Raw genomic sequence first — 9294 nt, forward strand, 5'->3', positions numbered from 1 at the left:
TTTTTCTTCTTTAACTTAATTTCTATCTTCTTTGTCATCCAGTGAGCTCTGGATTTGTTTGTCTGACCCTTCCCTTTTGAGGGAACATATCTTGACTGTGCCCAAACCATCTTCTTTTTGAAGGTAGCCCATTGTTCAGCTACTGTTTTTCCCGCCAACCTTTGGTTCCAGTCTATCCAGCCCAGATCCGTTCTTGCCCCATTAGAACATAAGAAATAGGAACAGGAGTAGACCATTCTGCCCCTCAAGTCTGCGCCGCCATTCAATAAGGTCATGGTTGATCTTCCTGTTTCAATTTCCAAGTTCCCATCTTAACCTGATAGTCTTTGATTCCCTTGCCTAATAAGAATGTATCTACCTCTGCCTTAAAAATATTCAATAACTTTGCCTCCACCACCTTCTGAGGCAGAGAATTTCAAAGTCGCACAACCCTCTGAGAGAAAAAAAAATTCTCCTCATCTCTGGCCTAAAAGGGCGTCCCCTAATTTTAAAACAATACCCCCTAGTTCTGGACTCACCCACAAGAGGAAACATCCTTTTGACGTCCACCTTGTCAAGGCCATTCAGGATCTTGTATACTTCAATCAAATCACCCCTCATTCTTCTAAGCTCCAGTGGAAACAAGCCCAGTCTGTCCAACCTTTCCTCATAAGACAACCCACTCATTCCAGGTATCAACTAGTAAATCTCCTTTGAACCTCCTCCAATGCATTTACATCCTTCCTTAAATAAGGAGACCAAAACTGCACACAGTATTCCAGGTGCGGTCTCACCAATGCCCTGCATAACTGAAACATAACATCCTTACTTTTATGTTCAATCTCTCTCGTAATAAAGGATAGCATTCCATTAGCCTTCTTAATTACTTGCTGTACCTGCAAGAACTCTCGCTGTTTAATCCAGGTAGAAAATAATTTTAGTTGACCCTACTTAATAAACCTTACCAAAAAGTACAGTTCCTACTTTATTCTAAACCTTAGGAATAGAATAAACCGTAAACACTTACTAGATACTCACCAGATACTCAAACAGCTGGCTTCTTCTCCAACTAATCAAATTGCTTCTTTCCTGTAATGTCATAATTCTTTTTTTTCACTATCCTTTCGAACTCAGCGCAGGCCGGTTCTGAGCAGCTGAGAGGTCCACCTCTCCGACTGCTCTTCCCGAAGGTGAGTGATGTTGGCCATGCTCTCCTGGCTGTATTTATTCTCTCCCCGCTCTGTGTATCTCCCGCAAGTCTGCCTCTCCGATTGCTCTTCCCACAGGTGAGTGATGTAGGCGGCGCTCCCCAGGCTGTATTTATTCTTTCCCCGCTCCATGTATCTCCCTCAGGTTAGCTAACCAGAAACAGAGTAGGCATTAATGGGTCATTTTCCAGTTGGCACAATATGACAATGAGTGGAGTGCCACAGGGATCAGTGTTGGGGTCCTCAACAATTTACAATTTATACCAATGACTTAGAACCATAGAACCATGGAAAAGTTACAGCACAGAAGGAGGCCATTCGGCCCATCTTGTCCATGCCAGCCCAAGGACACCCAGGTGCCCTTTCCAATCCCACCTTCCTGCACCCGGCCCATAGCCTTGTAGCTTACAGCACTTAAGGTGCACATCCAGGTACTTTTTAAAAGAGTTTAGAGTTTCTGCCTTTACCACCAACTTGGGCAGTGAATTCCAGACATTCACTACCTTCTGCATAAAAAAGTTCTTCCTCATGTCCCCCCTACACCTTCTGCCACTTATCTTGAATCTATGTCCCCAGGTTCTAGAATTCTCCACCAAGGGAAACAATTTTATCCTGTCCACTCTATCTATTCCCTCATAATTTTGTACACTTCAAGCAAGTCATCTCTCAGCCTTCTTTGTTCTAAGCAAAATAACCCCAACCTATCCAATCTCTCCTCGTAGCTACACTTTTTTAACCCTGGCAACATTCTTGGAAACCTCCTCTGCACTCTCTCCAGAGCTATTACGTCCCTCCTGTAATGTGGTGACCAGATGAAGGGACTGTACGTATGGTTGCTAAATTTGCTGATGACAAAAATATAGGTAGGAATCTGCAAAGGGATAGAGATAGGTTAAGTGTGTGGGCAAAAAATTGGCAGATGGAGTATACTGTGAGAAAATGTGAACTTGTCCACTTTGCCAGGAAGAACAGAAAAGCAGCATTTAACTTAAATGGAGAGAGATCGCAAAACTGCGGTACAGAGAGATCCAGGTGTCCTGATACATGAATCATAAAAAGTTAGTATGTAGGTACAGCAAGTGACTAGGAAGGCAAATGGAATGTTGTCATTTATTGAAAGGGAAATGGAAGATAAAAGTAGAGATGTTTTGCTACAGTTATATAACATGTTGGTGAGACATCTGGAGTACTGTGTACAGTTTTGGTCTCATTTTAAGTGTTGTAGTTGATGATGTAAATCCAAATAACCCGGAGACTGAGGTACAGTTTATGATCGTTTATTATACAAGCAATGCAAGGAGAGTCACCTTGGGTAGTCCAAAGTGAACTCTACTGCTGCAAACAAACTGCCAGCTTAAATACACTTGCAGTCACGTAGTTTTGTGCTTACCTATCACTTGATTTTAGTTACGACGAATTCAAACTTCTGATGCTCAAGATACAATTCAACAATCTCTTTCCCACATCTGCTTTTTTTTCAGTGTTTGTATCAAGATCAACACCTACTGTGGCTCTCATAATGACATCTGGCTCCTAATCTACACTAGTTACAAGGTTACACAGAGACAGTTAACCCCTCTAATTACTTTATACATATCAGTGGTCAACTGACGTCCTTAGTTGTAGGTTCTTATTTCTTGTTACTACATTAATCACAGTAACCATGTTATGTTTAACCTACTGTGCTTGCAACACACTCCCTTATCCTAGCTTGGGCAAACATCTGCTAATTTGTTGAACTATCCTAATTCTTATGCCGGGTTGCTTTTTTTAACTTAACCCCTACATAAGAAAGGATATAAATGCATTAGCAGTTCAGAAAAGGTTCATCGTATGATACATGGGTTTGTAGGGGTGGGTGTTATCTTACAAGGAAAGGTTGGACAGGTTGGGCCTGTATCCATTGGAATTTAGAAGAATGAGTGGTGATCTTATTCGAGCATATAAGATCCTGAGGGGACTTGACAGAGTGTGCTGAAAGAGTGTTTCTCCTTGTGGACAAGACTAGAATTAAGGGACACAGTTTAAAAATAAGGGGTTTCCCATTTAAGATGGAGATGAGGAGAAATCTTTTCTGAGGGTCATGAGTCTTTGGAACTCTCGGCCTTAGAGAGTAGAGGAGGCAGTGTCATTGACTCCCTCGTTAGTCAAGAATATTCAAAGGTTATGGGGGTAGGTGGGAACATGGATTTGAAGCCACAATCAGATCCGCCATGATCTTATTGAATGGCAGAGCAGGATCGAGGGGCCAAATGGCTTCTGCTCCTAATTTCTATGTTCCAGACTTCAATGCATCCTCTTCCTTTCACCCACATCTTCAGGAATCTTGGCTCTATGCTCTGGCATTTCCCTCCTAAACCTGTTCTCCTCTTCATGTAAGACCCTTTCTGAAAACCCACTTATGTTCAGCCTTTCAAGCATCTCCTCCTTTGGCTCAGCGTATAATTTCTTGTTGCCCTTCTGGGGAAAAAGTTGTACTTTTTGTCCCCCCTATGTTGCAGATGCACGTTGTGGACATTTGCATGCCAGGCTTGTTCCATGCTGAATGTTTATCGAGGACCTTGGGAAAGGAAACGTGCATAATAAAACCATAAAATGCTGAGAAAACTTTTGGCTCTGAAGACTCGAAGATACGGACTCGAAATGTTAACTCTGTTTCTCTCTCCACAGATGTTGTCAGACCTGAGTTTTTCCAGCATTTTCTGTTTATATTTCAGATTTCCAGCATCCGTGGTATTTTGCTTTTATCTTAAAGAAATGTGCATGCCTTTGATGTCAAAGGGACCTGTACACCAATCACTGAAAGCAAGCATGTTGGTGCAGCAAGCAGTTAAGGGGGAAAATGGTATGTTGGCCTTCATTTAAACTTCTCTTGATGATAGAGGGAGATCATGCTAGCCCACACAACAGATAGTTTTTGTTCAAATGGCATCCAATTCATAAGACACTTGATGCCACCCTGGCATTAAATTGGAAAGTGACAAGCTGATAATTATTGCCAATTAGTTCAACCCAAAAACAGGAGTTACTGTTAGTCATTCAATTTCATGATTAGTTGCCAGTTAATGAAAACACTGTAATTTGTGAGAAACAATTCCTGTTTTAAGGTCAGTAACCTTTCATCAGAGCTGGAAAATGTTAGACATGCATCTGTTTAAGTACAGAGGCAGGGAAAGACAGGAGGAAAGAACAACAGGGAAAGTCTCATCAGGTGGGAGGCTGTCAAAAGTGACAGAACCTCATCTTTGGATCTGGCACTTTACAACTTTCTGTATTCAACATTGAGCTCAACAATTTCTGACCTTAACCACTGCTCCCATTTTTTTTCAGAAAGCAGAAGTTGGTAATGATTATGCTGTTGACATTTCTAACTCCTCAGACCCATTAATCCCTCCCTTTTGCCATGTCAGTCATGTGGCGTCTGTTATAAAATAAAAGCAAAATACTGCGGATGCTGAAAATCTGAAACAAAAACAGAAAATGATGGAAAAACTCAGCAGGTCCAACAGCATCCGTGGAGAGAGAAACAGAGTTAACGTTTTGAGTCCGTATAACATTTGAAGAAGGGTCATACGGACTCAAAACATTAACTCTGTTTCTCTCTCCACAGTTGCTGCTAGATCTGCTGAGTTTTTCCAGCATTTTCTGTTTTTGTGTGGTGTCTGTTATTGTGATGACCATCCTCAAGGTGCCACTGTTTATTATCAGTTCATTGTTTCCAAGGGTTAAGCACAAGCCTTTTACACACTTCATAGAAATAATAATTACATATCAAAATTTTGAACGTCTTGTCAGCAATGTCCTTGTTATCTCAGTGGAGCTATTACATCAGCAATGTCCTTGTTTTACGGCACAGATTTCATAGTGAGTGCATTTGACCTTTCACCATAAAGTGCTCAGTGACAGGTTAGAGCTCTGCCTCCTTGTAAGCTCTCGTTTCCTTGTAAACTCTGCCTCCCCTTTGAACAAGGGCAATTAGGGATGGGCAATAAAAGCTGGCCTAGCCAGCAACGCCCACATTCCATGAACCAATAAAAAAGAAACCTTTGGTTTTCAGAATCAGAATCACAGTGCAGAAGAGGCCCTTCGGCCCATCGAGTTTGCACCGACACGTGTTCACAGAAAGGTACATCTCGCTGGTGCTAGGTTTTAAAAACATACACGTCTCCCTCAACATACTGTGTTCAGTCCAGGCTTCACACCAAAGGAAGGTGTGCAAGATAAAAGTTTTAAATTAAAAGGACAGATTACATGCACTGAACTGGAATTTCCTTGATTATAAATTATGGGGTGATCTAATTGTGTTTAAATAATGTAATGGGGTAGGTAGAAACTTCCATTTGCAGCAGCTCAAAACAAGGGGCAGAACCTTGAAATTAAGAATTGCATTTTCTGAGGTGCTGTTTTTGACGTTTAAATGAAGCCTGGTCTGCTCTCTCAAATAGATGTAAAAACAAATTCCATAGTGCTATTGATAAAAAGAGCAGTGTCCTGGCACCATTTGTCACCTAACCAATATCACAAGTTGATAGAAACATAGAAAATAGGAGTAGGAGGTCATTGGGCCCTTTGAGACTGCTTCACCATTCAATATGATCATGGCTGATCCTCTATCTCAACACTATATTCCTGCTCTCTCCCCATAACCCTTGACGCCTTTAGAGTCAAGAAATTTATTTCCTTCCTAAATATATTCAATGACTTATCCTCCACAGCCTTCTGTGGTAGAGAATTCCACAGGTTCACTAACCTCAGTTTCTCCTCGTCTCAGTCCTAAATAGCCGACCCAGTATCCTGAGACTGTGACCCCTTGTTCTAGACACCCCAGCCAGAGGAAATATCATCCCTGCATCCAGTCTGTCCAGCCCTGTCAGAATTTTATATGTTTCAATGAGATTCCCCTCTCATTCTTCTAAACTCCAATTCCTGTAGGCTTAGTTGACTCAATCTTTCCTCATACAATCCTGCCATCCCAGGAATCAGTCTGGTCAACCTTAGCTGCACTCTGTCTATGGCATTTAGATCCTTTCTTAGGTAAGGAGATCAAAACTGCACACAATACTCCAGCTGTGGTCTCATCAAGGCCCTGTACAGCTGCAGTAAGACATCCTTGCTCCTGTACTCAAGTCCTCTTGCAATGAAGGCTAACATGCCATTTGCCTTCTTAACTGCTTGCCGCACCTACATGCTTGCTTTCAGTGATTGGTGTACAAGGGCACCCAGGTCCCTTTGACATCAACATTTCCCCAATATATCACCATTTGAATAATACTCTGCCATTCTGTTTTTCCTACCAAGTGGATAACTTCACACTTATCCACATTATACTGCACCTGCCATGTATTTGCTCACTCACTGAACTTGTCTAAATCGCCTTGAAGCTGCTTAACATCCTCCTCACCACTCTCATTCCCACCAAGTTTCATCTCATCAGCAAACTTGGAAATATCACATTTGGTTCCCTCATCCAACCCATTGTTATATATTATGAATAGCTGGTGCCCAAGCACTGATCTCTGTGGTACCTACCGGTCACCACCTGCCACTCCAAAAAAACCCCATTTATTCCTACTTCCGGTTTCCTATCTACTAACCAATTTTCAATCCATGCCAATATATTACCCCCATCCCACGTGCTTTAATTTCACACACTAACATGGGACTTTATCAAAAGCTTTCTGAAAATCCAAATACACCTCATCTACTGGTTCTCCCTTATCTATTCTGCTAGTTACGTCCTCAATAAACTCCAGTAGATTCGTCAAACATGATTTCCCTTTCATAAATCTATGTTGACTTTGTCTAATCCTGTTGATATTTTCTAAGTGTCCTGTTTTCACATCCTTTATAATAGACTCTAGCATTTTCCCTACTACTGATGTGAGGCTAACCGGTCTGTAATTCCGTTTTCTCACTCCCTCATTTTTGAAATAGTGGGGTAACATTTTCCACCCTCCAATCTGCTGGGACTGTTCCAAAATCTACAGAATTTTGGAAGATGACAACCAATGCATCTCCTTTAATACCCTGGAAAGTAGATTGTCAGGCCCTGGGAATTTATTGGCTTTCAGTTCCATTAATTTCTCCAGCACATTTTTTTTGGTAATAGTAATTTCCTTCTATTCCCCCTTCTCACTACACCCTTGGTTCCCTAGCATTTCTGGAAAGTTATTAAGGGGAGGTAGTGGCAAAGTGTTATTGCCACTAGTATTGCAGCAACCCAGGGTAATGCTCTAGGGACCTGGGTTCAATTTCCACCACAGCAGATGATAAAGTTTGAATTCAATAAAAAAATTCTGTAATTAAAAGTCTGATTATGACCATGACCATGAAACCATTGCTGATGGATGTAGAAGACCATCTAGTTCACTAATGCAGCAAGAGCTTCTACTGTCCTTACCTGGTCTGGCCTACATGCAACATCAGACCCACAGCAACGTGGTTGACTCTAAATGCCCTCTGAACAAGGGCAATCAGGGATGGGCAATAAATGCTGGCCAAACCACATCCCATGATCGAATAAAAAAAAAGTGTCTTCCTCCGTGAAAGCAGAAGTTAAGTGATCTGGTCATTTTTCTCACTACTACTCTTCCCCATATTCCATCAGACTACGCTTCAGAGGAAGTGAATTACTTTGACTTTAAGATACTTCAAAAGAGATGAACAGAGCTGCATAAATCTAAAATTTCTTTTCCTGCACCCTATCAGTTCATTCACAACCATGTTTTCTCTCTGTAGCTTAAAACCAACAGCTATTTTTTTCTATCTTTGTACTTCCATTTCACTGATTGTATATGAATAACAAACCAGTCCTTAGCCTAGTCTACTAGTAGCTCCTTGCCACTCTGCAATTCTCAGTTTCCTTTGATTCAGCCAGTTAGCAAATCCACTTCAGTAAATGATCATTTATTCTGAGATTGTGTTCACTTGATTAACCTGCATCTATGTGGTAAAATACTTTTGATAAATAGAGTCCACTGCATTCTCTACAAGCTTAGATACCTCCTGAAAGCATGATCTTTCCATTGCCCTAATAATTTCATAGGCCTTTCACAATGCAATTGCAGATAGTTTGCAACCTCTGTCTTATTGGCCCACAATTTCCAGAACAGGTTTTCCTCCCTTCTGATAACCGTGTTAATGTTCTTTTTTTATTCCTCATAACTTCCAGTTTTAATGATTTCCTGTAAAAACATTTGCCACTTCCTTAATTCCCTTTGTATGTAATACAGCCTAGGGTGCTCAGCATTTAAATGCTTTCAATACTCTTCTAAAAATACTTTCCCATCAGAAAGTACTCCTGTTTTAAAATCTTTAATTTCCTGGAATATCAATCCACGCTTCTGGGGCAGAATTTCACCGTCAGCGAGCAGAGGGCGGGGCCCGCTCGCCGACGCATAAAATGACACGGGTGGAACCCCTGACGTCATCCCGCCCCATTTAAATTTTCAGGAAGGCGGGCCTGCAGCTGATTTTGCTACGGGCCCGCCGACCTGTCAATGGCCAATTGAGGCCATTGACAGGATCATTTAAACAATTAAAGGACCTGCCCGTCCAACCTTAAGGTTGGTGGGCAGGCCAGGAGCCCTGGCAGCAAATAGAGAAAACATGAAACCTCATCCACAAGCGGGATGAGGTTTCATGCAGGGTGTTAAAAATTTTAATAAAGTTATTCTGTAAATTATGAACATGTCCCATCTCATGTGACATTAATATTTTTCAAAGTGGAAGCGATCTCCCTGAGGCTGCACTTAGCCTCAGGGAGAAGTGCGCTCTTTCGTGTGCATGCACAAGAGCGCACTCTTGCTTTTAGGGAATCCCTCCCGCCCGCACAGGAAGTGCACAACGCTTCCCGCCGGATGGACCTTGATTGGCCCGCCCACGTAAAATGGTGGCACGGTCCGCTTCGCTGGCGGGGATCAGCTCCCGGCCCGACGGAGATTGGGACGGGCCCACCCGCCCAACAGACAGAAAATTCTGGCCCTGGGGAAGTGTCGCCAATGGCTTTCAAAAACTCTAATACTTCCTTGACGTTCATAAGCACTAGATGTATTTATTAGATAACTAGTATTTTCTTTTATAGTTATTGAAATCTTCATCTACATTT

This window comes from Cetorhinus maximus, chromosome 1 (genome assembly GCF_964194155.1).
Source record: "Cetorhinus maximus chromosome 1, sCetMax3.hap1.1, whole genome shotgun sequence".
NCBI classification, from domain to species: domain Eukaryota; kingdom Metazoa; phylum Chordata; class Chondrichthyes; order Lamniformes; family Cetorhinidae; genus Cetorhinus; species Cetorhinus maximus.